The sequence below is a fragment of the Anomaloglossus baeobatrachus genome, chromosome 1, assembly GCF_048569485.1.
Source record: "Anomaloglossus baeobatrachus isolate aAnoBae1 chromosome 1, aAnoBae1.hap1, whole genome shotgun sequence".
In the NCBI taxonomy this organism is placed as follows: domain Eukaryota; kingdom Metazoa; phylum Chordata; class Amphibia; order Anura; family Aromobatidae; genus Anomaloglossus; species Anomaloglossus baeobatrachus.
Genome location: NC_134353.1, coordinates 508,916,658 through 508,943,008, shown reverse-complemented (window position 1 = coordinate 508,943,008; position 26,351 = coordinate 508,916,658). Strand labels below are relative to the sequence as shown.

The window sequence follows — 26,351 nt, the reverse complement described above, 5'->3', positions numbered from 1 at the left end:
AAAAAAACACGGTTTGAGGGTTGTCACTATTTTTCAAGAAGTTTTAATATTGAGGTTGATGGAGCCATGTGAGAGCTTTTTATGGATACTAGATTTGGGATAGATATAACGTTTTGATTATTTGTTACAGCATTTGTGGTATGCCGACCAAAAAAAACGTGTTTGGATTTCTTTGAACACTTGTTTACTGTGTTTAACAATCAGGTTGAATATCTTTAGATTTGATCGCTCGGATTTTTCTGAATGCGGCGGTACCACATATGTGAAAGGCCTCTGCCACACTTACGTGACAAAACGTTACGTTTTTGTCACGTACGTGTTAAAGGGGTGGTTTTGTCCCCATTTTTGTGGCACGTACGTGTTCTCCGTGTGTTATACGTTATAAAACACGGAGAACGGAAAGCCCCGCCTTTCCTGCATCATCCGACGCTGTCTGTGGTGGTGAATGACAGTATCCGGCACAGGCCATGCCCCGCTGACGCTGCTCCTGGCCCCCAGTGAAGGAGAAGCGTTGTTCAAATTCACTGGGGGACGGATGCAGGGGACAGCCGCTGCAGAGACTGCAGGTATGGTGGAGGTGAGTATGTGTTTTTATTATTTTTTCACTGACACGTGTCTTTCTCTGGCGCGTGTCACACGGTACATCTGTGTGGTACGGGTGCGGGCCGTGCGACACCCGTGCTGCCGGAGCAACATGGACATGTCAGCGGTTTTAAACACAGACACTCGTAAGTATGGAACGGACACACGTTCCGTTAATGAATACTTACGTGTGTCCAAAACAATAACAAAACATAGGAACACGTGGGCCAGTGTCTCCGGTACATGAAAAAAAAGGCACACATGTACCGGAGGCACGTGAGTGTGACGGAGGCCTAATGCAGTGACTACTGGGGGAGGAATAACACTAGTCTCACCACTGCAATAATACAACAAAAGGGAAGTGAGACCGACAGGGGGAAAATAGACACAAAAGGGAAAAAAAAAACCCATCAAACTCCTCCAATGCCGCTAAACACCACAGCTGCAACAACTCCTCAGCCTCTTCCAAAGTGTATGAAGATTCAATAATTGACATCAGGTGGTAAGACATGTGACTTCTTATAGTGAAGGGGAGTGGTCACAAAGAGCTGCACCTGGGATTAAGGCTACAAAAGACAGCCAGATAGGAAATAGTCCTTAAGCCCTACAACACTAAATAATGCAAGTAGATTTCACTCATATACAAGTAGTGGATATGCGAGCAATAAAGCGCTGTGACCTTCTGATTCCAGATATGCCAGAGGTCTCCCCAGAGATAGACACAATCATGACAGTAACCCCACCTTGTATAAGGATCCTCAGGACCGAGCTTGTCAGGATGAGATGCATGGAAGGAATATATCAACCAAACTACCTGCATTCACTTCCAATACAGGTACCCACATCCTTTCCTAATGACCGTACTCCCTCCAGTGCACCAAGTATTGGGGCAAGCTAAGGGTACTTTCACACATCCGGATTTTTGCTCTGCGGCACAATACGGCGTTCTGCAGAAAAACCGCAACCGGCTTTTGTAACGCCGGTTGTGGTTTTTTTTGCATAGACTTACATTAGTGCCGTATTGTGCCGCAGGGGCTTGCGTTCGGTCCGGTTTTTGCCGCATGCGGCAGATTTAGCCGATGCGGCGGCCGGATCGAACGTGCCCTGCAACGTTTTTTGCTCCGGCAAAAAACACCGCATCGCGCCGCATCCGGCCGCTGCGGCGCATTTTTCAATGCATGCCTATGGCGGCTGGATGCGGCGCGATGCGGCAATAACCGCATCCAGCCGCCGCATGCGGTTTTTGCCACTGCGCATGCTCAGTAGCATGCCGCAAGCGGCAAAAACCGGACGGGCCGCATGTAAAAACTTATGCAAAGGATGCAGTGTTTTCACCGCATCCGTTGCATAGTTTTCACAGCCGGATTGAGCCGCAGGGCTCAAACCGGATGTGTGAAAGTAGCCTTAGCGAGAATCCACGATTCTTGCCACCTGAAACTAAGTTCCCATCAACAATAACTGGAGGCAGAGGTAAAGGTGACGGCTCTACAGACATGATATACTTCTTGAGCAATAACCTGTGAAAAAAATGTATTTTAAGTGCTGGTGGTAGCGCAAGCCTAAAGTCTACAGGGTTAATAATGATTACTTTATTTGGACTGATGAAGAAAGGCAGAAAATAGAAAAAGTAGTTCAGCTCACCCTTCCTGAAGTCCAGGTCCGGATCGGTGTTGGTGCACGGAGCTGCCGTGGCCTCAGGCAGAACACAGACAAGGAAACTAGAGTATGATCTCCAGCACTTCAAAGAAGGTTAAAAATATTGAGGTTCTATTAAAAAAGATCCATCGATCATGAAAACAGTGAGGGGGGGACACATTAAGAGAAATCCAACATGTTTCAGCTAGTAGAGCCTTATTCAAGGATTGCCAACAGTGATGCCAGAAAAAAAAGACATGTCTCCGTGCAGAATCACGGCCAAGGGTGCACGCTGCACGGAGACACGTTCAGTGAAAAATCACTGATGTGTAAGCAGACCCATTGATTAGAATGGGTCTGCGTATGTCAGTGATTCTGGTACGTATATAAAAAAAGAAAAAAAAAAAAAGCACAAACGTACCAGAATCACTGACGTGTGAAAGGGGCCTTATGTTCAGTACTCCATGCCAAATAGACGAGAGCGAGGAGGTAAATCGTTCTTTCCCAAGAACACTGGAAGACCCCTCCCTACTGAAAGCAGGTCTGAGGGTGGAACCCGTAGGCAATAATAAAAAAAAAAAAGTGACTTGCCAGTGAATTAATTGCGACTGTTATTTATTGCAAACTCAGCCAAAAGTAGAGAAGGTCTTTGTCACACACCGGTTGCACCCGTGTTTTTAATGTGGTTTTGCTGGAGAAACTTCTGCAGAAAATTGTTGTAACCTTTCTGCAGACATTCCCCAGCAAAACCTATGGAAAAAAATAATAAATAGCTGTACGCACACTGCTTTTTTTCTCAAGAACATTCTTTCTGCAGAATTTCTTGAAAAAAAAAAAGAATGTGCATGTCTTCTTTTCTGCAGGTGCCTGCGTTTTTTGCCATAGATATAGTAAAAACCTCAGGCACCAAACTGTGGAAAAAACGCACTAAACGCACAAAACCGCAGTAAAACCGCATGCGGTATTGGTGCATTTTTTGACCAAGTGCAGCAATCTTTCAGACTCAAGAAATTTGAGAAAAATCCTTTTTCTAGTGTGAACACAGCCTAAAAAAACCAATTTTTCTGGTTATCTGATACAAAAACACCTTAGCTAAGTCTCCAAAATTTGATTTAAGTGTTAAAGGGAACCTGTCTCCTAATTATTCAATATTAAACTGGCCAGAATGTGGTTTAAATGATGCTATGTGCATCACTAATGAGGTTTAAACAAAAAAAAAAAAAAAAGGTAGTGCTCTTAAAACAAAAAAAAAAAAAAAGACTATGGTTAGGTGACTCATACTTTGGGTATCAGTCATAGGGGTTGTGCTACTGATGTCATTGTCAATCAACATCAATCATTCTATTTGTTTCATTAAATCACGCTGCCCACATTAGAAAAAAAACTGCCGTGACTGCCCCGATATCACGGCACTCTCCCCTGTAATCCCGCGCTTGCTCACTAAATATCTTCTGCCCTAGCATGCACACTGAATCTGGTTGTACATCCCCAGATTCATTATGCGATGTGCACACACTCCAGGCTGCTGACATCACTTCGGGAGCCCGCACAATTAGTGCGACCCTATTACTGACGTCCTAGCTTCTTTCCCCGCTAAGCGTGCACACTCCCAAAGTGATGTCAGCAGCCTGCAGCATTCGCACCTTGTATAATGAATCTGGGGACAGACTAGTACATGGGGATCGGCATTTGGCCAGACACCAGTATCAATCCCAGGGCAGAACCAGGGTTTTTGTTTGTTTTTTTTAAACCTGGTTAAACCCACCAACCCCCAGTATCTGAGAGTCTGCCCATCACTAGAGAAAAGAGAAAAAAAAAACTCAAAAAAGGACGTGCTGCAGTTTTGTACTCACCACAAAACTGCAGCCATAAAAAAAAAAAAAAAGGGAATGTGTGCCCAGCAAAACTGAAACCTCAGACTTCCACAAACTGTGCCCAAAATTGCAGCAAAAAATACAGTGTGCGCATGGGGCCTACATTTCTGGCATAGCACACAAAGGGCCATGCCCCTTGTCCGATGCTCCAGACTCATGAAGCGTTGTGCACCTCTTAATGAATCAGGAGCACCTCGCTAAAACACTTCCCCTCATCAAGACCAGCATGGCCCCAGATAACTAGTGGTAGTTTGTCAAAGTATTAAAGAATTACATAAGCTAATGCTAAGTGTATACGTACAATGTAGGTAGTATAAGGCCCTGTACGCTGCGTATTTACCGCGGATTTTGCAGCGGATTTGCTGCAGAAAATGTGTAACATTGCTGCAGTCATTCCCCAGCAAATCCTATGGGTTTAAAAAAAAAATGCGTACACTGCATTTTTTTTGTACCCACGGATTTACCCGCGGATTTTTCGGTGAGGAATTAATGAGCATGTCACTTCTTTTCTGCAGGTACCTGCGGTTTTTGCTATAGATAATAGTAAAAATCCGCAGGGACCAACCTGCAGAAAATCTGCGTTAAATCCGCGGCAAAACCGCATTCGGATTTCGCTGCAGTTTTTTTTACTGCGGGTGCGGGATTCTATAAAAGGGTCCAGATTTTTCTTAAGAAAAAGGCACTTTCTAGTGCGCACATAGCCTAATACAGCAAATAGTTTTAGAGGTACTTCTCGCATAGCGAGATCGCTGCTGAGTCACAGTTGTTGTGACATTACCAGTGACCTCATTAGCGATCTCGCTGTGTGTGACACTAAGCAGCGACCTGGCCCCTGCTGTGAAATCGCTGCTCGTTACACACTGTTCTGGTTCATTTTTTGCTCGTTGGTCAAACACGCCGATGTGTACTGCACAGCGGGAGACAAACAAGCACCGATTTTGTGTAAGCAGCGTACGCTGGTAACCAGGGTAAATATCAGGTAACTAAGCAAAGCGCTTTGCTTAGTAACCCGATGTGTACCCTAGCTACATATACAGGGAGCCAGCGCTGGCAGCCTGTAAGCGGTGTACGCTGGTAACCAGGGTAAATATCGGTTTCACACATCCGGCTTTTCGCCGGTTTGACGGATGCGGCGCTCTCCAGTCCCTCTTGCAGACTATCTCTTATTGCCAGCTGCAGCGTGTGCACAACACAGCGCATGTGATTAATATGAAAGTGTTTTGAAGCAGCTTCAACAAGATCATCTAATCCTAAAGTATCATTTTGCTGTTCTTCTGTTGTAATATCTGTTTGTTCCTCAGTTACATGAACAGCACTGTGGCCTTCCATCTCTAACACACTAAATCCTACATTTTCTTCTAGCTGTTCATTACTCTCATTCATCAGTTTAATTGTACTTATCAAGTTTGAAGCATTGTCCTTTACAATGGCAAGAACCTGTTCTTTGAGTTCGTAGTCTTGCAGAACTTTTTCCACTAAGGCCTGGAGAAACTGGCCGGTGTGATGAGCTTTAGTATCTTTTACTGCCAGTGTCTTGCTAACAAATTCTTTGTTACAAACATATCGAACATTGATGGCAAAAGAATTCAGTGAAATGCAGTGACTCCGGCATCCCAGCAAAGGCAATGGGTGAAAAGATAGGACATTCAGACACATCGTGTTGTGAGGATCCTCACAAACAATGAGCATGTCAGTTTGTGTGGCCTTTTTCTAACCTGCTTTTGCTATTGAAAGCATTATCTATGAGCGCAAAAACCTTTCAGGTGATGCGGTTTTTTAAAAAACTGATCTGCTTTTGCAGGTGACAAATGTATCCTCAAAAAAACGCGGCAAAAACGCTGTGTGTGAATGTAGCCTTAGATCAGGAATAGAACAGCCATTTCTAGGACATTTCATAACTTTCCCAAATTCCTATGAAAAAATATTCAGCACATTCTACATTGCACTACGGTCTCCAATTTATTTTATGTTTTAGGAGTCGGAGTATTTTATACCGACTCCAACTCCACCAAAATAAGCTCCGACTCAGACTCCACAGCCCTGGGGTAAAGAAGCAAAGCGCTTTGCTTAGTTACCAGATATTTACCCTGGTTACCAAGCGCAGCATCGTTACACAAGTCGCTGTTGGCTGGTCATTGGGAAGAGCTGACTGTTTGACAGCTCACTAGCGACCCTGTAGCGAAGTACCAGCGATACTGACTAGGTCGTAAAAAGATTCAGCTTACAATTTAGTGGAGTTGCATTACATCCTTTCACAATATTGACTCAACCATTCAGTCCACATTGCACATCAATTGATTATCAAGTCTTTAGATCTCCACTTGCTGTCAGTGAATGGAATCATTCTGGTTTACACCAACAAGCTGACGTGTACAGACTGAATACTTACTACTGATGAGAGATTAATACTATTTTATGCTATCTAGGCTGTCAAATGTAACTCTAGTACATCAGCAACACATCTGACCTTTTTCTGATTTTACTACAATGTATCATAGCAAGAAAAATATTTCAGACTGTTAGGCTGAACAGAGAATAGTCTAAACTAGATACATCTGAATCCTACTTTGTTGTGAATGCTAGGCTAAACTCAGATAGAGATGTTATAACACACACACACACACACACAGTTCCACTGAGCACTGTCAGGGTTCCATCAGAATCTCTCCAACAGGACACAGCCCTGATAACGCTGTTCACTATCATTAGACGGACGTAGTAACATTAGGCTAGTTTCACACTTGCGTTGAACGGCATCCATTGCATTGCGTTGTGTGACGGATGCAACGGATGCGTTGCATATAATGGCACAACAGATGCAACGGATCGTACAAAACAACGGAAAGCTTTTTTTTTTTCCTTTACAGTTTTACCGGCAGCAGACTATTGTGAACGATCAGCTGATCGCTCTCAACAGCCGGCTGCCGGGCGCTCAGCTGAGCGCTCTCACATACCGGCGGCCGGTCAATCAGCTGATCGTTCGGCCACCGAGAATGTGTGCGGGGGGCGGAGTGTTGAGTGGGTGGAGCCAAGCGGGCCATGGCGCTGAGGACAGGTGTGTGTGTGTGTGTGTGTACATACATGCGGAGTGGAGTGCGGGAGGGGCGGAGCCAAGCAGGGAAGTGTCGGGCTCCCTGCACACGTAGCGAGGGTAAATATCGGCTTAGCACTTTGCTTGGTTACCCGATATTTACCTTGGTTACGGGTGGAGGAAGCCAGAGAGCATGCGCAGTGAAATCCTACGGATTCCGCTGTTCAAAAAAAGTTGCATGCTGCTTTCCTCCCGCCCGGCGCAGCGTCAAAATAACGACGCTGCGTCGTCTAGCAGATGCAACGCTGACACTTGCGTTACAGTGCGTCGTCCATACAAGTCTATGGAGAATAGCGCAGTGCGTTAATGGACTGCGCTGAACGCAAGTGTGAAAGTACCCTTAGTCTGGCCTCTGTCCTGGCAATGTTCACACTTGGGACACCATGTTTTTGGGCATGACTGAAAAAGATTACCACTGGTGGTACCAATGCCAGTGATTCTGTTTGCCACATAATAGTGAATATAGAGTTGGTGCTCTGTTTAAGTTTCCATCAGATATCCCAAAGCAGTGCACAATTAAAAGCTACGTATGTACTGTATGTGTGTGTTGAAATAACCTTACAAAATTTTCACATTGATTTTTAATCTATGAACAAAAAAGAAAACAATTTTCCCTGACTGAATCAAAGCTCTGGAAACATGAAGAAAGTGGAACATAACCGTTGAATAGCTTTTGATTATATAATGAAACTAGAATGCTTCTCTTGTGCTGAATATATAGAAAATGTTGAAGCAAGGGTCGGCTGTGAAACAAATTGACAAAGTCACACTAGGGCTCCATGTCTTGTGATCCATTTGACTAGAAAGCAGTTGAATAGAGAGAAAACAAGGTGTGTGTCTGTGCGCGCGTGTGTGTGTGCGTGAGTGTGTGAGGCCTTGTATGACATCTCTTCTACAGGATAAAAATAAATCTGTGGCAGCAATGCAGTACAAAGATGCAAGCTATATTGATCAATAATGACATTTACAGTCACTAGACCCTGTGCATATACTAAGATGTGTATTTATGGTGTTGTCAAACTAGCGTGATTGTTTTATGTATCGAGCTCTTGATAGGATTGTCTCTAGAAACTAATCTGTATAAGCCATGTCAGGAGAAAGTGTCAAGAAATGAACCTTTCTAGTTTATTTATAGTGGTAGGAAGACAAGAAGCCTCTCAAAGAAGCAAACACACACATCCAATAAGACATTTTACAGTAGGAGAGTATAGCAGTAGAAAAATAACATTGTTACTAATGTGTATGTTTGGTTCTTTCAAATTAATTTTTCCTAAAACTATCAATCCACGTGCAGCACGCATCAGACACTTGCTGTATTAGCCCAGCCATAGCCATGTCACGATTCCACCACTTACAAAGTTCTATAACCGCTAAGAGTGACAGGTCAGCCGCTCTATAGGGTCTGGGGCGTGCTGTGCTGTCAGTATGGTCAATGACAGCCCAGTCATCCAATTTGAGTCAGGGGTGTGCTTGGGTGTGTCAGTATTATTGATAGCACAGTTGCTCTACCTGACTGGGCCTGCATGATTTTCTCCAGGTGTAACCCGTTCTGGGTGATTACCTGGCTACATAGCTTGCTGCCAGAGATCAGATTTTGACCACTTGTATCCTTAACTCAGTGGTGTATGGTTTCCAGTGTTTTGTCTCTTATCTACTGCCACCTTTCTTGGGCCTTGCCTTTGACAATCTGTTTTGCCTAGCCCCTTTGTCTTGATCCGCTACCTTGATCTTGGACTGTGACTTGACTACCCCTTTGTTTATGACTAGCTCTTGGTACCTGACCCTGGGTCTCCTGACTAGCCAGCCTCACGGCTTGTCCCTAAGTAGTCACTAGCATCACAAGCCAAGCATGCTTGTAATTTCAGAGAAAAAAAAATACTTTAAAAACAGTCAGGAACTAATACCACACTGCTTCTGTGAGTCCATTGCACTGGTGTGGCAAGTCTTTATCAACATGGATGTGTAGTACAACACTAGAAGATACAATGGGTATGTATATAGATGAGAACTATAGGTAAAATATCAAGTTTGACAAATATTTAAGTTATTAAAATGAATAACAATAATTGGTGCCTCACTATTCGGTGCACAAACTGGTTAGCATAACTGCAGATTCACTATATGACATATGGAGAGGGAGAAGGTAATAGCAAAAACAATAATAGTCATTGTAGTGGTATTGACCATGCATAGGTCAGTGTTTACTCAATCATAAACACATTCAACCTATCCCAAATATGCCCTTAACATACCGTAACTAATGTGGAATCATGAGCAAAGAAAAATAGCTATCGTATAATGACAACTCTTATAGACTACAAGATGTAAGTAAAACTAACCGCTATAAAAAATAGTAGTCCAGGTGATGTGGCCCACCAGTCCGACCAGTATACAGCGGGGTCTCTGTCCTAGACTAGCTAATAATATCAGCACTCAGTTGTCTTCTGTATCTCGGCTGGTTTTAGAAAAATGGGGGACCCCACGTTATTTAAAAAAAAAAATAAAAAAAAAAGTGGGATCCCCCATTTTTCAAATACAGCACAGGAACAGCAGCAGCTGTAACTCTCAGCTGTCTGTTGTACCTTGGCTGGTTAAGAAAAAAATAGAGGGGATCCCACTTTTTTTTTTTTTAAATAACGTGGGGTCCCCCATTTTTCTAAAACCAGCCGAGATACAGAAGACAACTGGGGGCTGATATTAGGGTGGGAAGGGCCATGGTTATTTGGCCCTTTCCAGCCTAACACTAGCACACAGCCACCCCAGAAGTAGCACATCCATAAGATATGCCAATTCTGGTGCTGGAGCCAGCTCTTCGCGTTGCCCTGGTGTGGTGGCAATCAGGGTAATAAGGCGATAACAGCCCACAGGTGCTAATAAGCCCTAGATTACTGATGGCAGGCATCTATGAGACACTTCCATCATTAATCTGTAAGTGAACGTAAATAAACAATCACCCCAAAAATCCTTTGACATAGCCAAAAAAAAAAGACCCTCTGTCACCACTTTTTTAACACAAAAAACAGCCCTGCGGGACTGACAATCCACACGAGGTCCGGGGAGGGAGGGCGGCAGGCGGAGCAGACAGAGATGGTGAGCGGACAGACTTTCAATCCCGAACATTATTTTTACAGTATTTTTTTTTTTTTATCATGGAACAATGTGGGTGACCAGTTTTTTTGGTAACAAAAATGCAAGTACAACGCATGCATAATGCAACAGTTTTATTACCATGCGTTTTCATCCCCTCAGATTTCAATGGCTGTCAAAACGTGACAAAAAGGCAGGAAGAATGAACATGCTGCTTCTTTTTTGGCACATGTTTTTGACAAAAACTGAAGACAAAAATAAACTGCAACATGCGTACAGCAAATATGAATTCTCAGACTTTGCTGGGAAGTCAAAAGTCAAAACTTGCTGACAAAAAAAAGCTGCACCAAAAAAAGCGACAAAAAAAAAGCAACATGCGCATGTTAGCCTTAAAATGTCAAATAGTGTATTTTTTGGACTGTAAGACGCACTTCCCCCCCCCCAAATGTTAGGGGAATGTGGGGGGTGCGTCTTAGTCTAAATGTAGGGCATATGTCTGCAGGGAATGAGGGTGCTGCGGGTCATCGGCGGCACGAGCAGGTTGTAGCAGCGCCTGCCGTGACCACGTGGGCCCGCTCATTTCAAATGCATGTATCCTCCCGCCCATCTCTCAGCGCTGAAGCTGGCGCTGACAGGTGGGCGGGATGATGGGCGGGGGAAGCATGCATAATTACCAGCCGATCTGCGTGATCACCCCTGGCAACTACAGCCTGGAGTGATCTTGTGTGGCTATATTCACTGCCCCTTTGCATCATCATCAGCGCGGGGGCCAGTGAATAAGTACGGTATACTCACTGTTCCCTGCAGCATTGCGACGTCCTTCTGTCTGCCGGCCCACTGATGTGTGTGGAGAGAGATGACGTCTTCGCTGAGCGCACCGCTCTCCACACACATCAGTGGACAGGCAGACAGGAGGGACATCGGGATGCTGCAGGGAACGGTGACTGGCTCCACACAGGCCTGGCGTTGCTGCTGCTGGCACTGACAGGAGGACGAGTGATTCTGCTGGAGTGAGGAAATATACCAGGATGGGGGTATAAAGCAGGATGGGAGTATATAGCAGGATGGGGTACCTTAGAGAATTTGGGGACATTTCCCCCATAACAGTGTCAGCAGCAGATCCTCGCCCCATAAGTGTATCATGACCACTATTTTGGTTAAAATTTTATTTTCCTCCTCTAAAACCAGGGTGCGTCTTATAGTCCGAAAAATACGGTACCTTTAACCCCTTCACGACCGGCCGATTTTTCGCTTTCCGTTTTTTTTTTTCGCCATTCTTTTTCTGAGAGACGTAACTTTATTTTTCAGTCAATATGGTCATGTGAGGGCTCATTTTTTGCGGAACGAGCTGTACTTTTAAATGAAATCATCAGTTTTACCATATTGTGTACTAGAAAACGGCAAAAAAATTCCAAATGCTGAAAAATTGCAAAAAAAGTGCGATAGCACTATGGTTTTTGAGATATTTTATTCACTGTGTTCACTATATGGTAAAACTGATGTGTGGGTGTGATGCCTCAGGTCAGTGCGAGTTCGTAGACACCAAACATGTATAGGTTTACTTTTATATAAGGGGTTAAAAAAAAAAATCGCACGTTTTACGCCATATTCCGTGACCCGTAGCGTTCTCATTTTTCGGGATCTTAGGCTCAATGACGGCTTATTTTTTGCGTCTCGAGCTGACGTTTTTAACGGTACCATTTTTGCGCAGATGCTACGTTTTGATCGCCTCTTATTGCATTTTGCGCAAAAGTTGTGGCGACAAAAAAACGTCGTTTTGGCGTTTGGAATTTTTTTGCCGCTACGCCGTTTACTGATCAGATTAATTGATTTTATATTTTGATAGATCGGGCGTTTCTGAACGCGGCGATACCAAATGTGTGTATATTTTTTTATTTTTTTAACCCTTTAATTTTCAATGGGGCGAATGGGGGGTGATTTGAACTTTTAGGTTTTTTGTTTTTTTTAATTTTTTAAAACTTATTTTTTAACTTTTTTTTTTTATTTTACTAGTCCCCCTAGGGGGCTATTGCGATCAGCATTCCGATCGCTCTGCAGTATCTGCTGATCACAGCTGGAAGGCTGTAAACAGCAGATACGCTGTCTTTCTCTTTTGCTGTGCCCCGGGCACAGCGAAAGTGAAACCAAGTCATGTGTAGTACAGGAGTCATCACTAGAGATGAGCGAACCGGTCCCGGTTCGGCTCGAGGCCGGTTCGCCGAACGGGGGTCCCGTTCGAGTTCGGTTCGTCGAACGTTCGACGAACCGAACTCGAACGTATAGGCTAGAATGGGAGGCAATCACAAACACATAAAAATGCATTATAAATGTACACAAACAGTTAATAAACATTGCCATAACACTTACCGGTCCTCGCGATCCCTTCTGCACTCTGTCTCCTGCCGCTATTCCATCCGATGATCGCTGAATCCTCCCGGTGACCTGCACTGCCAGCAGAGAAGCAGGACCTATCGTGACGTCAAAATAGCCATGTGACCAGTCACGTGGCTATTATCTCATTGGCTACAGACTGGTCACATGACTATGACACGTCATGTAGGACCTGCGAGTGCATCTCTCCGGTACACGGTGCACAAATGTGTATCGCCGTGTACCGGCGACATGCTCTAGCACACGGTCGACTCCCCGTTCCGTTAGGGACCGGCTGACACAGCCGGTCATTAACGGAGATCACCGTTGCCATAGCAACGCAGTTAGCGGTGACGTCACCGCTAACCGCGGCTCCGGGAGCACCGTTGCTATGGTAACGCGTCTGTCAGCGTTACCGCTAGCAGCCAGCACTGATCACTCACAGAGTGAAGGCTGCACGCTGCTTCCCGATTGTAGTGAGCATTGTAGTTAGGATGGAGGTTCCCCAGCCCCAAGTGATGCCCCTCACTACAATCGTCACTACTACTACACTAGAAAGAAAGAAGACAGAAGAGCAGGATCGTGGAGGGCTGACAGGGGTAATAAAGATGGAGTCTCTAATGTGTCTGTGTATTTATTTCTATTAAAGTATTTTTTCTCTGTGTGGTGTCTTTTTTTAACCCTTTATTGGAGATTCTTAATGGCCGGGTCAAACGTGCCTGACATTAAGAATCTCTGGCTTAATACTGGCTAGTAAAGCAAAGCCAGTATTAACTCATGATTACCCAACAAGCCACCCGGCTCCAGGGCTGTTGGAAGAGTTGGATACAGCGCCAGATGATGGCGCTTCTATGAGAGCGCCATTTTCTGGGACGGCTGCGGACTGAAATCCGCAGCAGAGGCGCCCACAAACCTCGGGCTAACCTGTGCTGCGGATTCCAATCCCCAGCTGCCTAGTTGTACCCGGCTGGACACAAAAATAGGGCGAAGCCCACGTCATTTGTTTTTTAATTATTTCATGAAATAAGTGAAATAATTAAAAAAAAAGGGCTTCCCTTTATTTTTGGTTCCCAGCCGGGTACAAATAGGCAACTGGGGGTTGGGGGCAGCCGTACCTGCCTGCTGTACCTGGCTAGCATACAAAAATATGGCGAAGCCACATAATTTTTTCAGGGGGCAAAAAACTTCTGCATACAGTCCTGGATGGAGTATGCTGAGCCTTGTAGTTCTGCAGCTGCTGTCTGTCTGTATGGAGAAGAGCAGACAGCAGCTGCAGAACTACAAGGCTCAGCATACTCCATCCAGGACTGTATGCAGAAGTTTTTTGCCCACCAAAAAAATGACGTGGGCTTCGCCATATTTTTGTATGCTAGCCAGGTACAGCTGGCAGCCACGGGCTGCCTCCAACCCCCAGTTGCCTATTTGTACCCGGCTGGGAACCAAAAATATAGGGAAGCCCGTTTTTTATTATTTCATGAATTTCATGAAATAATTAGAAAACAAATGACGTAGGCTTTGCCCCATTTTTGTGTCCAGCCAGGTACAACTAGGCAGCTGGGATTGGAATCCGCACCACCGGTTGGCCTGAGCTTTCTGGGCCCCACTGCTGCGAATTGCAGTCTGCAGCCACCTCAGAAAATGGCATTTTCATAGAAGCGCCATCTTCTGGCGCTGTATCCAACTCTTCCAGCACCTGCCTGCTATACCTGGCTAGCATACAAAAATATGGCGAAGCTCACGTCCTTTTTTTGTAGCTTTTTGGCAAAAAAAAAAAAAAATGCTTCCCTGGATTTTCCATTGCCAGTGAAGGTAACACCAAGCAGTGGGGGTTAGCAGCCAGTAGCTGCTTGGATTACCCTTAGCTAGCAATACAAAAAATGCAGTGGGAGCTAACATATATTTTTTTTAATTATTTATTTAAATAACTAAAAATAAAATGGGCTTCCCTGTATTTTGATTGCTGGACATCACAGTGCTGTAAAAATAAATCTTTAAAAAAATGACGTAGCGCTCCGCGGTATTTTTGATTCTCAGCGCAGATAAAGCAGACAGCTATGGGTTGCCACCCCCATCTGCCTGCCGTTACCTTGGTTGGCAATCAAAATACAGGGAAGCCCATTAATTTTTTCTATTTAAAAAATAGTTAAAAAAAAAAAATGACGTTGGGTCCCCCCATTTTTGATAGCCAGCTAGGGTAAAGCAGACGGCTGTAGCCTGAAAACCACAGCTGGCAGCTTTACCGTGGTTGGGGATCCAATGTGGAGGTCCCCTCAGGCTCTTTTTTATAATTATTTTATAAATATTAATAATTACACAATAAAAGTAGGGGACCCCCCAAATTGGATCACCAGCCAAGGTAAAGCGGACAGCTGTGGTCTGGTATTCTCAGGGTGGGAAGGTCCATAGTTATTGGGCCTTCACAGCCTAAAAATAGCAGGCCGCAGGCACCCCAGACGTGGCGCATCCACTAGATGCGCCAATCCTGGCGCTTCACCCCAGCTCATCCCGTGCCCTGGTGCAGTGGCAAACGGGGTAATAAATCGGGTTGATACTAGCTGTAAAGTCACCTGAGATCAAGCCCAGCAGTTTGTGATGTCATGGCGTCTATTAGATACCCAACATCATAAACTGTCAGTACTAACAAAAACAAAAAAATCGACAAAAGAAATTTATTTGAAAAAACAGTCCCCAAAACATTTCCTCTTTCACCAATTTATTGTAAGAAAAAAAATAAAGGGGTCCCACGAAGACTCTGGACCGTCTAGAATATGGGGGGGGAGACACTCAGGGAACGTATCCCCCATTTTCTAGGAGTGCGGACCCTTCATGTGAGGAGTGTGGGTGCAATGAATCTGCACTCACTCTCCCCGGGTCCACAGCAGCAGAGTCCATGTCGTAATGGTTGCTACCAAAGCTGCAATGCCCTGCTCATGAGGTAAGGGCATGCCTAATCAGGAGAACTACTGTAGAGGAAGCTCTGCTCACTGGTATATAGGTGCTCAGAGGTAATAATAGATAAAATTAGTGAGTAACCTCGGCACTCTATATCTCCCAGACTAAGTCAGTAAGTCACAACGGATAGTCATGCAAAATCACTCTTTATTGGTCCGTATTAAGAAATTTTTTTTTTCATAAGCATATATGTTTTTGTCCAAAACAAGTTACAAATGACGTTTCGGCCTGAGCCTTCGTCAGATTGGACTTATCTGCATGTAATCATGAAAAATGACAATAATCAGTATCACATAAGAGTGAGAGAACAATAACATAAACTCGAACAATGTAGAGGTACAATTGGGATGCAGCAAAAAAATTGCAACACAGCAAGAAATGAAACACATGATACAAATGTCATAATACAGTACAAGGACAATATAGTAATGACAAATATGGGGTCAGAGTAGACTTAGACAGCTCTGGTACGAAAGAGATGTCAATCATAAAGTAACATGTGCAGTAGGTGTAGAGCTACACTATGCATGGCAGAGCTAATGGGTAGACCGACCATAGAAAAAGTAGAGAATAAGTGGAGCAAAAGTGGAGCAAAAGTGGAGCAAAAGTGGAGCAAAAGTGGAGCAAAAGTGGAGCAAAAGTGGAGCAAAAGTGGAGCAAAAGTGGAGCAAAAGTGGAGCAAAAGTGGAGCAAAAGTGGAGCAAAAGTGGAGCAAAAGTGGAGCAAAAGTGGAGCAAAAGTGGAGCAAAAGTGGAGCAAAAGTGGAGCAAAAGTGGAGAAAAAGTGGAGAAAAAGTGGAGAAAAAGTGGAGAAAAAGTGGAGAAAAAGTGGAGAAAAAGTGGAGAAAAAGTGGAGAAAAAGTGGAGAAAAAGTGGAGAAAAAGTGGAGAAAAAGTGGAGCAAAAGTGGAGCAAAAGTGGAGAAAAAGTGGAGCAAAAGTGGAGCAAAAGTGGAGAAAAAGTGGAGAAAAAGTGGAGCAAAAGTGGAGCAAAAGTGGAGAAAAAGTGGAGAAAAAGTGGAGAAAAAGTGGAGAAAAAGTGGAGAAAAAGTGGAGAAAAAGTGGAGAAAAAGTGGAGAAAAAGTGGAGAAAAAGTGGAGAAAAAGTGGAGAAAAAGTGGAGAAAAAGTGGAGAAAAAGTGGAGAAAAAGTGGAGAAAAAGTGGAGAAAAAGTGGAACACCCTTTGGTACCTTTCATGTGGCACTAAGGGGTGCTTAGCTTTGTATTTAGCCAAAAAAATGAAAAAAAAATGACATAGGGTTCCCCCTAGTTTTGTAGCCAGCTAGTGTAAAGCAGACGGCTGCAGCCTGCAGACCACAGCTGGCAACCTCACCTTGGCTGGTAATCCAAAACTGAGGGCACCCCACGCTGTTATTTTAAATTAAATAAATAATTTAAAAAAAAAAAACACGTAGGGGTCCCCCAAAATTGGATCACCAGCCAAGGTAAAGCAGACAGCTGGGGCCTGATATTCTCAGACTAGGGAGGTCCATGGTTATTGGAATCTCCCCAGCCTAAAAATAGCAGGCCGCAGCCGCCCCAGAAGTGGCGCATCCATTAGATGCGCCAATCCTGGTGCTTCGCCCCAGCTCATCCCGCGCCCTGGTGCGGTGGCAAACGGGGTAATATTTGGGGTTAATACCAGATGTGTAATGTCACCTGGCATCAAGCCCTGGGGTTGGTGAGATCAGGCGTCTATCAGATACCCGACATCACCAACCCAGTCAGTAATAAAAAAAAAATACACGACAAACACATTTTTATTTGAAAAAACACTCCCCAAAACATTCCCTCTTTAACCAATTTATTAGATTGAAAAACAAATCCAGGTCTGGTGTAATCCAAGGGGTTGCCATGACGATGCACACTGTCCCAGTCAATGAAGAGCAGGATGTTCCCCATTGGCTGGGAGAGCAGTGCAGTGACCTGAGCTAACATCAATGGGTCAGCCCAGGTCACTGCAGGGGGGTGACAAGTGCTGCTGTCAGTGAGGTACATTACCTGCGCTGATCTCCAGCACACTGACAGCCCCTGTCACTGAGGTCAATGACCGGCGCCTTCACATCAAGTATCGCGAGAGGTCCGTGACGTCACCGCCAGTGTCAGTCTCGGGTCGGAAGCGATAGGTGATGTGACAAGCGGCGGCCATGGAGGACAGTGACAGCGCTGAGGTCGGGATGGCGGGACTTCATCACCGCAGGTAAGCCGGGCGGGCGGGCGGGCGGGCGGGGGGGGGGGGGGGGGATGTGTGTGTGTGTGTTTGTGTATGTGTATGTATGTGTACATGCCGCGGGCAGGAGGGGGTGGAGCGAGCTGAGCGGGAAAGTGTGGGCTTCCTGCACGTAACTAAGATAAACATCGGGTTACTAACCAAAGCGCTTTGCTTGGATACCCGATGTTTATCTTGGTTACCAGCTTGTGGCAGGCTGCCAGCGATGGCTCCTGCTCACTGTAGCTGTAAAAAGCCCTGCTTTTTGCTGCTAGAACCGTTCTCGAACGTATCTAGAACTATCGAGCTTTTAGCAAAAAGCTCGAGTTCTAGTTCGATCTCGAACAGCCCAAAAATCACTCGAGCCTAGAACTGGAGAACCACGAACCACGAACCGCGCTCAACTCTAGTCATCACATGACCCTGTGCTACCATGACAACTATCGGGAGTCACGTGATCGCGTCACGTGACTTCCGGTTTCGGGCGGTAAGTAAATGCTTACCGCAATCGCGCCTATAATGGCGCTGTTATGTATTGACAGCGCCATATAAGGGGTTAATCGGCACGAGCAGATAACGATTCTGCTCGTGCCTAGCAGGCACACATCTCAGCTGTGAAAATCAGCTGAGATGTGTGCCGATCGCGGCATGCTGCCGCCGGAGGACCGCGGGCAGTAAGATTATGTCATTTAGGACGTAATTTTACGGCCCGCGGTCGTTAAGGGGTTAATACAGCCAGTGTCTGATACATGCCCATGGATTGGGCAGCATGTACCAACTGACCGGTTCACTTTAAGCAGACATCCTCTTATAACTTGCACCCGTCAATCTTGTGACAAACTATCACATGAACAATGTCATAAGATCTTTGGGGACACCGATCACAGCTATGGATCGACACTGGTCAAGGAGGTAGGTGAATTTTTTTTTTTCCGGCACCCTGGGGCCATTGATAAGGGGTTGCCCAGTAATAATCAATCCTTTTAAGAGCATAAAGGGAATCTGTCAGCAGGTTTTTGCTATGTAAGCTTGAGGACAGCAAGATGTAGGGGTTAAAAGAACCAAAAACAAAAAAGCAACTATACCTCTCATCTGTGTGTGTGTGTGAGAGCTATTGTTTACTTAAACTAATGGTTTTATTACCCTGTGATTAACATTGCAGGACTATAAACAAACCTGTTGAGAAGTCTGACATGCCCCCTGATGTGACTGACACCTCACAGTCTTAGGGGGTGCTTCACACATAGCGAGATCGCTGCCGAGTCACAGTTTTTGTGACGCACCAGTGACCTTATTAGCGTTCTTGCTGTGTGTGACACTGAGCAGCGATCTGGCCCCTGCTGTGAGGTCGCTGCTAGTTACACACAGCTCTGGTTCATTTTTTTGACGTTGCTCTCCCGCTGTGAAGCACACATCGCTGTGACAGCGAGAGAGCAACAATCTGAACGTGCAGGGAGCCGGCGTCTGGCAGCCTGCGGTAAGCTGTAACCAACGTAAATATCAGGTAACCAAGGGAAGCCCTTTCCTTGGTTACCCGATATTTACCTTCGTTACCAGCGTCCACCGCTCTCACGCTGCCAGTGCTGGCTCCCTGCTCCCTGCACACGTAGCCGGAGTACACATCAGGTAAATAAGCAAATGTTTGCTTATTAACCCGATGTGTACTGTGGCTAGGCGTGCAGGGAGCCAGCGCTAAGCGGTGTGCGCTGGTAACAAATGTAAATATGGGGTAACCAAGCCCTTGGTTACCCGATATTTACCTTAGTTACCAAGTGCAGCGTCGCTTCCATGCGTCGCTGCTGGCTGGGGGCTGGTCACTGGTGAGATCTGCCTGATTGACAGCTCACCAGCGACCATGTAGCGACGCACCAGCGATCCTGATCAGGTCAGATGGCTGGTGGGATCGCTGGAGCGTCGCTAAAGTGTGACGGTACCCTTATGTACAATCTCTATAGAGAGTCTGGTGTGGGCAGGATAACTCTCCCATCTCAGCTTCATGCTTAAAACGCAATTTTTTATGTGAGAATGGCTGCACCCAGTAATGTAACACACCGTCTGATTCAGAATCTCTATGCCTACATTATGCTGCTGTCAGATGAGGTAGGAAAATCCGGCTGACAGATTTCCTTTAAGAATAGGAAAAAATGCTAGTATCACTAGTGTACTCAAAGGAGCAGAAATTACTGTAGTTTTCACAGTTCGTCTATGTTCCCATAATCAATGTTTGTTGATTTCTTGACGCTGCATAATTTCTGCACTTTAGTATACTTAAGCGAGTTTTTTTAACATACATTTTTACCACGTTTTTGATTGGGGTTTTTTTTTGTCTATTTGGTGTGTCATGCTTAAAATAAACCTGTTTTGTTTTTGAAACCTCCTTGTATTGACATTCTTAGGTGTGCATTATATGCGTTTTTCATGCTTTTCTGCTACGGACACGCACATGCATTTTTTACATGTGGATTTTTTGCATCTAATGCAAGTCTATGGGGAAATTTCACACACAAAATTTAGCGTACTCGCAAAAGACATTGACATGCTGCGGATTGGAGAAACACACCACAGGTCAGTTTACACAGCATAAAAGAATGCAAAGTGAGCAGGAGGTTTCTATTAATCCCATCCACTTTGCTTGTACTGTAAAACGCTTCGTTTCTGAAGCAGTAAAAATACGAAAAACGTGAAAAACGAAAGTGAAACTTATTGTGGGTAGTACCTATACACACATAGCAGGTCATTGTACATAAGTAAACTTGGAAAGAAGTCAAATTCTCATATAAACCCAAAAGTTTTCATTTCATCAGTGTGCCGTATGCACCATTTTTTGGTCAGCGCATCTGGTTTTATGGGGGTTTTTTTTACCATCCATGTGTTATCCTTATTTTCTTTTATGAAATAAATAAATAAATGTGATGGAGATTTCCCAAGCTTCTCCAAGCAAAATGTCAATGAAAAATGGACAGCATACAAGTTCAACACTTATTGCATCTGTGCACAGTCTATTTTTTTTTTTTTCGCAGATCCATTTACTTGCCTTGTCCACACTGCACTCAGGCCAAACATTAGTGGAGGATTCATTCTAAAGCCTTGAAAAACTGGGTTTGGACGGAACCCCTGATCGGACCCATTCACCATAGTTGAGACAGACCTGGTCAGTCTGTGCTCTGTGTGGCCTCCGTTTCGACAAGATTTGCCTTCTTTAGGCCAATGTGCTTTTGTGCCCACCTCAAGAGGGTGGCCATTACTGAAATAGAGACCAGACAGCATAGAATGACTATCTGTGTTAGGCTATGTGCCCACGGCACTATGTACCCGTGGATATATCCGCGGGTGCGGCCACAGGTTTCCCGCAGCTGATCCCTGGAATCTGCAGCTATACATAGCTACAGGATTTCAGCGAAATAGCTGCGGAAAACCTGTGGACATTCGTGCGACTTCCCTGTGGAAGTCCCGGCCTCTATCTCCATAGTGGAGGGCCGGGATTTCCGCAGGTAATTCCGCAGGAATAATTGACTTGCAGTTGTCTGCGGCTGCGAAACATCCGCCGCACATACCGCAGCATGGACACAGACACTCCCCATGTCCCATAGGATAACATGGGGAGTGTCTGTGCTTGCTAAAACCTGCGGATTTATCTGGAAAATCCAGATAAATCCACAGGTTTTCCGCGGCAAATTCCGCGGTTAGAGTCCCGTGGGCACATAGCCTTACTGTTGTGAATGGGTTCGGGGAATATGTTTAAAGTTTTTTCAAGCCACAAAGGCGCCTCTAATGTATTGCCCAAAAGCTGTCAATATTTTACTGTTCAACAGGCAGAAGTTATTTATTTATAAATAGGAAAAACTAAAGGCAACAAGGATTGTAAAAAATGATACACTAACCATAAAATGGGTCCAACACACTGATTTAAAAAACACAAACATGGATCATTCAGACTGCTCTATAAACCGGCATAAGGCCTAAGCCACACGGCATGAAAATCGGACCGAGTGAAATACAATAAAACATCGCATTCCACTCAGACCAATATTAACCTATGTCCCAGGACCCATGAGCGATTATTTTCTCAGCCCTAATTGGACCGAGAAAACAATCGCAGCGTGCTGGGACTGTAATGCGAGACTCTTTCTCTCGCACCCATTCAACTCTATGGGGCGAGAGAAAGATCGCACTGCACTCGCGTTACACCGGTGTACCGTGAGTGCAGTGCGAGAATGGCAATAGCCGGCTACGGAGGAGAGAGGGAGATAAATCCCTCCCACCCCTCTTCAGAGCCGGCCCGTCCCCCGCAGCTGAGGTCCAATCGTATGATCGGACCTCAGTCGCAGGGACACTCGTATGACACTCTGTCCCGCTGTGCTGCCATCGTGAGCAGAGCGTCATGCGAGGATCTCACTAGTGCCCCGTGTGGCCCCGGCCTTACGCTGAGTATACCGGGAAATTCTCCTGAATTCTATGCTGTATGGTCCATAAACCATTAAGCTATGTGCACAGTGAGTTTTTCACAGCATTTTTCAGGTGTGTCTTTTGGACTCAAAACTGCATGACTTTGCTTCCCCAGCAGAGTCTATGACTTTTCATTTTTGCTGTCTGCACACTTTTTTAGCTCCGTTTTTGAGCTAAAAAAAAAAAAAAAAAAAAAAAAAAAAATGGACATGTCAATTCTTTCCTGCGTTTTATGCATTTTTTTCCCCCCATGCAATGCATTGGAAAAATGCAGCAGAACGCAGTGATCAAAAACTCAGCAAAACGCAGTCAAAAATGCAGTAAAATATGGTGCGTTTTTGTGCATTTTTTGCAGCCAAAAATGCAGCGTTTTGGAGAAGTGCAAAAACGTCAGTGCGCACATAGCCTAAAGGCCCTGTCACACACAGAAATCTGCGGCAGATCTGTGGTTGCAGTGAAATTGTGGACAATCAGTGCCAGGTTTGTGGCTGTGTACAAATGGAACAATATGGCCATGATTTCACGGCAACCACAGATCTGCCAAAGATTTATCTGTGACGGGGCCTTAAGAGTCCAGAGTGTTCCGCATCAGCACCAAGCAGATTCAAGTGGCTATACCATTTGGTACTTTTTTTATTCAGTTGGACACCACAATAAAAGTATTACTAAGCCTATATGGATGACATATAGTATACAGCAGTTTATGGCAAGTGAAATTAATGTATGCACTTAAGGGTCGAGAGAGTGGCAAAGCCTGTTACATATAGCCAGCAACATACTTAACTCCGGTTATGTCACACAGAAGGGTCATACGTGTATGCATCGAATCTCCGCCAAGAATCAATCAAAAATATGATACCACCATTAGTCATTATTCTATCAGATGTATTACTTTATCACAAAGATAAAGATTATATATGGGTATATATACATGAATGAAGGAGGTAGAACCCATGATTGTTTAGGAGCAGGAGGTTTATGGCACGAGCCAACTTGAAACTGGCACAAGGCCTTTTTGGAATCCAGTTGGTCAATGCACTTATTCTGCATTAGTCTTTGTACAACATGAGCGAAACGCTGGCAACGGCGCAAAAGATAAGTATAATTGAAATCATAACTACATCCCATAGTCCAGAAACATCAATGCTGCACCCCAACATGGAGTACTGACTTACACAGAGCGCTGAGGTAAATATCATGTGGTGTACTGCCACGATAAATGTGTCAGGCGGCAGCACTGTTTAGAAAAGCTGTATAGCAAAGGTCCTAACAACACCCCACAGGCAAGGAGCATCAATGCAGCACCCAGGGGTGCGCATATCATTGGCGCAGCCGCAAAGTGGCCCAAGCGGTGGGAGGGGCCCATGACCACCCCCAAAGCAGGTGGAAATGTGAATTTTGATTACATCTTTGGCTTCAAACAGGCCCATACATAGTTCTTGAATAGGGGCCCTTCTCTGTCCGTCAGGGGCTGCACCCCAAACTAGAGCAATGAATTACACAGGGCGCTGAGGTAAGTATGTACAGTATCTCGACAAACGTGTCAGGCTGCAGAACTGTATGGAGAAGCTGTATAGTACAGGTCATAAAGGCACCCCATAGTCCAGGAGCATCAATTCTGTACCCCAAAATGGAGTAATGAATTACACAGAGGTAAATAATATGTATAGGCAACTCAATAAACATGTCAGGCTGCAAAATTGTATGGAAAAGCTGTATAGTACAGGTCATAAAGACACCCCATAGTCCAGGAGCATCAATTCTGTACCCCAAAATGGAGTAATGACTTACACAGAGCGCTGAGGTAAATATTATGTACAATGTAACTCAATAAACGTGTCAGGCTGCACAGACAAGCTCCTATGTCACCACACACAGAGCAAACGTGTGCTGCAGGGACTCCCCTGCATGGTCATGTGACACAGCTGCTCTCAGGACCAGAACATATGGCAGATAACAGAGAGCTCCTAGCTGCACTGCCAGCACTCCTGTGACTTCCATAGAGGTGGCATAGCCTTGCTTACCTTTGCTCCAGTCCTGCAGCTTCGCTCAGGTGCTGTGCCTGGTCTGGAGCCCGCTGCAGCAGTGAGGATACAAGCCCAGCCCACTATCCCAATGCACACCCTGTGAGCACACACTGGGGATGACTGCTGCTATCCTCCACCTCCTCCACACTGGGGATGACTGCTGCTGTCCTCCACACTGGGGATGACTGCTGCTGTCCTCCACCTCCTCCACACTGGGGATGACTGCTGCTATCCTCGTCCACACTGGGGATGACTGCGGTTATCCTCGTCCACACTGGGGATGACTGCTGCTATCCTCGTCCACACTGGGGATGACTGCTGCTATCCTCGTCCACACTGGGGATGACTGCTGCTATCCCCCTCCTCCTGGCGTGCTTGGTAGTGCCCCTTTCCAGATCCTGCGGGATCTTCATTCATTAAAACTGGCTGAAATGGCCTGTAGTGTGTGACGGCTGAAGGATGCGGCTCCAGAGGTCAGCAGAGGCTGGGAGCCGTCCTTTGTGTGCAGGCAGTAATAGGAGTCTCCCCGGGCCAGCAGCTTCATATTTATATGGAGGGTGGGGCCAGTCCGGATGGAAGACAACAGGTTGCGGGCATGGAGCTGAGGCTGCACTGCTCTGTGGGGACTGCTGTGCACACCTCAGTGCATGGGATGTCTCATGTGTAGTGCCTATCACTAGAGGGCTGTGAACAGCAGGGATAAACAGGCCCCCCTGTTACTAATACAATGCATAGAAACAGGCCCCCCTGTTACTAATACAATGCATAGAAACAGGCCCCCCTGTTACTAATACAATGCATAGAAACAGGCCCCCCTGTTACTAATACAATGCATAGAAACAGGCCCCCCTGTTACTAATACAATGCATAGAAACAGGCCCCCCCTGTTACTAATACAATGCATAGAAACAGGCCCCCCTGTTACTAATACAATGCATAGAAACAGGCCCCCCTGTTACTAATACAATGCATAGAAACAGGCCCCCCTGTTACTAATACAATGCATAGAAACAGGCCCCCCTGTTACTAATACAATGCATATAAACAGGCCCCCCTGTTACTAATACAATGCATAGAAACAGGCCCCCCCTGTTACTAATACAATGCATAGAAACAGGCCCCCCTGTTACTAATACAATGCATAGAAACAGGCCCCCCTGTTACTAATACAATGCATAGAAACAGGCCCCCCTGTTACTAATACAATGCATATAAACAGGCCCCCCTGTTACTAATACAATGCATAGAAACAGGCCCCCCCTGTTACTAATACAATGTATATAAACAGGCCCCCCTGTTACTAATACAATGCATAGAAACAGGCCCCCCTGTTACTAATACAATGCATAGAAACAGGCCCCCCTGTTACTAATACAATGTATATAAACAGGCCCCCCCTGTTACTAATACAATGTATATAAACAGGCCCCCCTGTTACTAATACAATGCATAGAAACAGGCCCCCCTGTTACTAATACAATGCATAGAAACAGGCCCCCCTGTTACTAATACAATGCATATAAACAGGCCCCCCTGTTACTAATACAATGTATATAAACAGGCCCCCCTGTTACTAATACAATGCATAGAAACAGGCCCCCCTGTTACTAATACAATGCATAGAAACAGGCCCCCCTGTTACTAATACAATGCATAGAAACAGGCCCCCCTGTTACTAATACAATGTATATAAACAGGCCCCCCTGTTACTAATACAATGCATAGAAACAGGCCCCCCTGTTACTAATACAATGCATAGAAACAGGCCCCCCTGTTACTAATACAATGCATATAAACAGGCCCCCCTGTTACTAATACAATGCATAGAAACAGGCCCCCCCTGTTACTAATACAATGCATAGAAACAGGCCCCCCCTGTTACTAATACAATGCATATAAACAGGCCCCCCTGTTACTAATACAATGCATATAAACAGGCCCCCCTGTTACTAATACAATGCATAGAAACAGGCCCCCCTGTTACTAATACAATCCATAGAAACAGGCCCCCCCTGTTACTAATACAATGTATATAAACAGGCCCCCCTGTTACTAATACAATGCATATAAACAGGCCCCCC

At 45.2% G+C, this 26,351-nt stretch overlaps 1 protein-coding gene across 1 annotated transcript in view; it reads right to left on the bottom strand.

Annotated features, from left to right (window-relative positions):
- The window catches only part of CORO2A (coronin 2A), a 287,230-nt gene extending 262,384 nt beyond the window's left edge, over window positions 1-24,846 (bottom strand). Inside the window, exon 1 of the mRNA XM_075316071.1 lies at window positions 24,268-24,846. The gene's annotated coding sequence lies outside the window, so the exon portion shown is untranslated. The remainder of the gene's footprint in view (window positions 1-24,267) is intronic.
- Window positions 24,847-26,351: the final 1,505 nt, after the last annotated feature.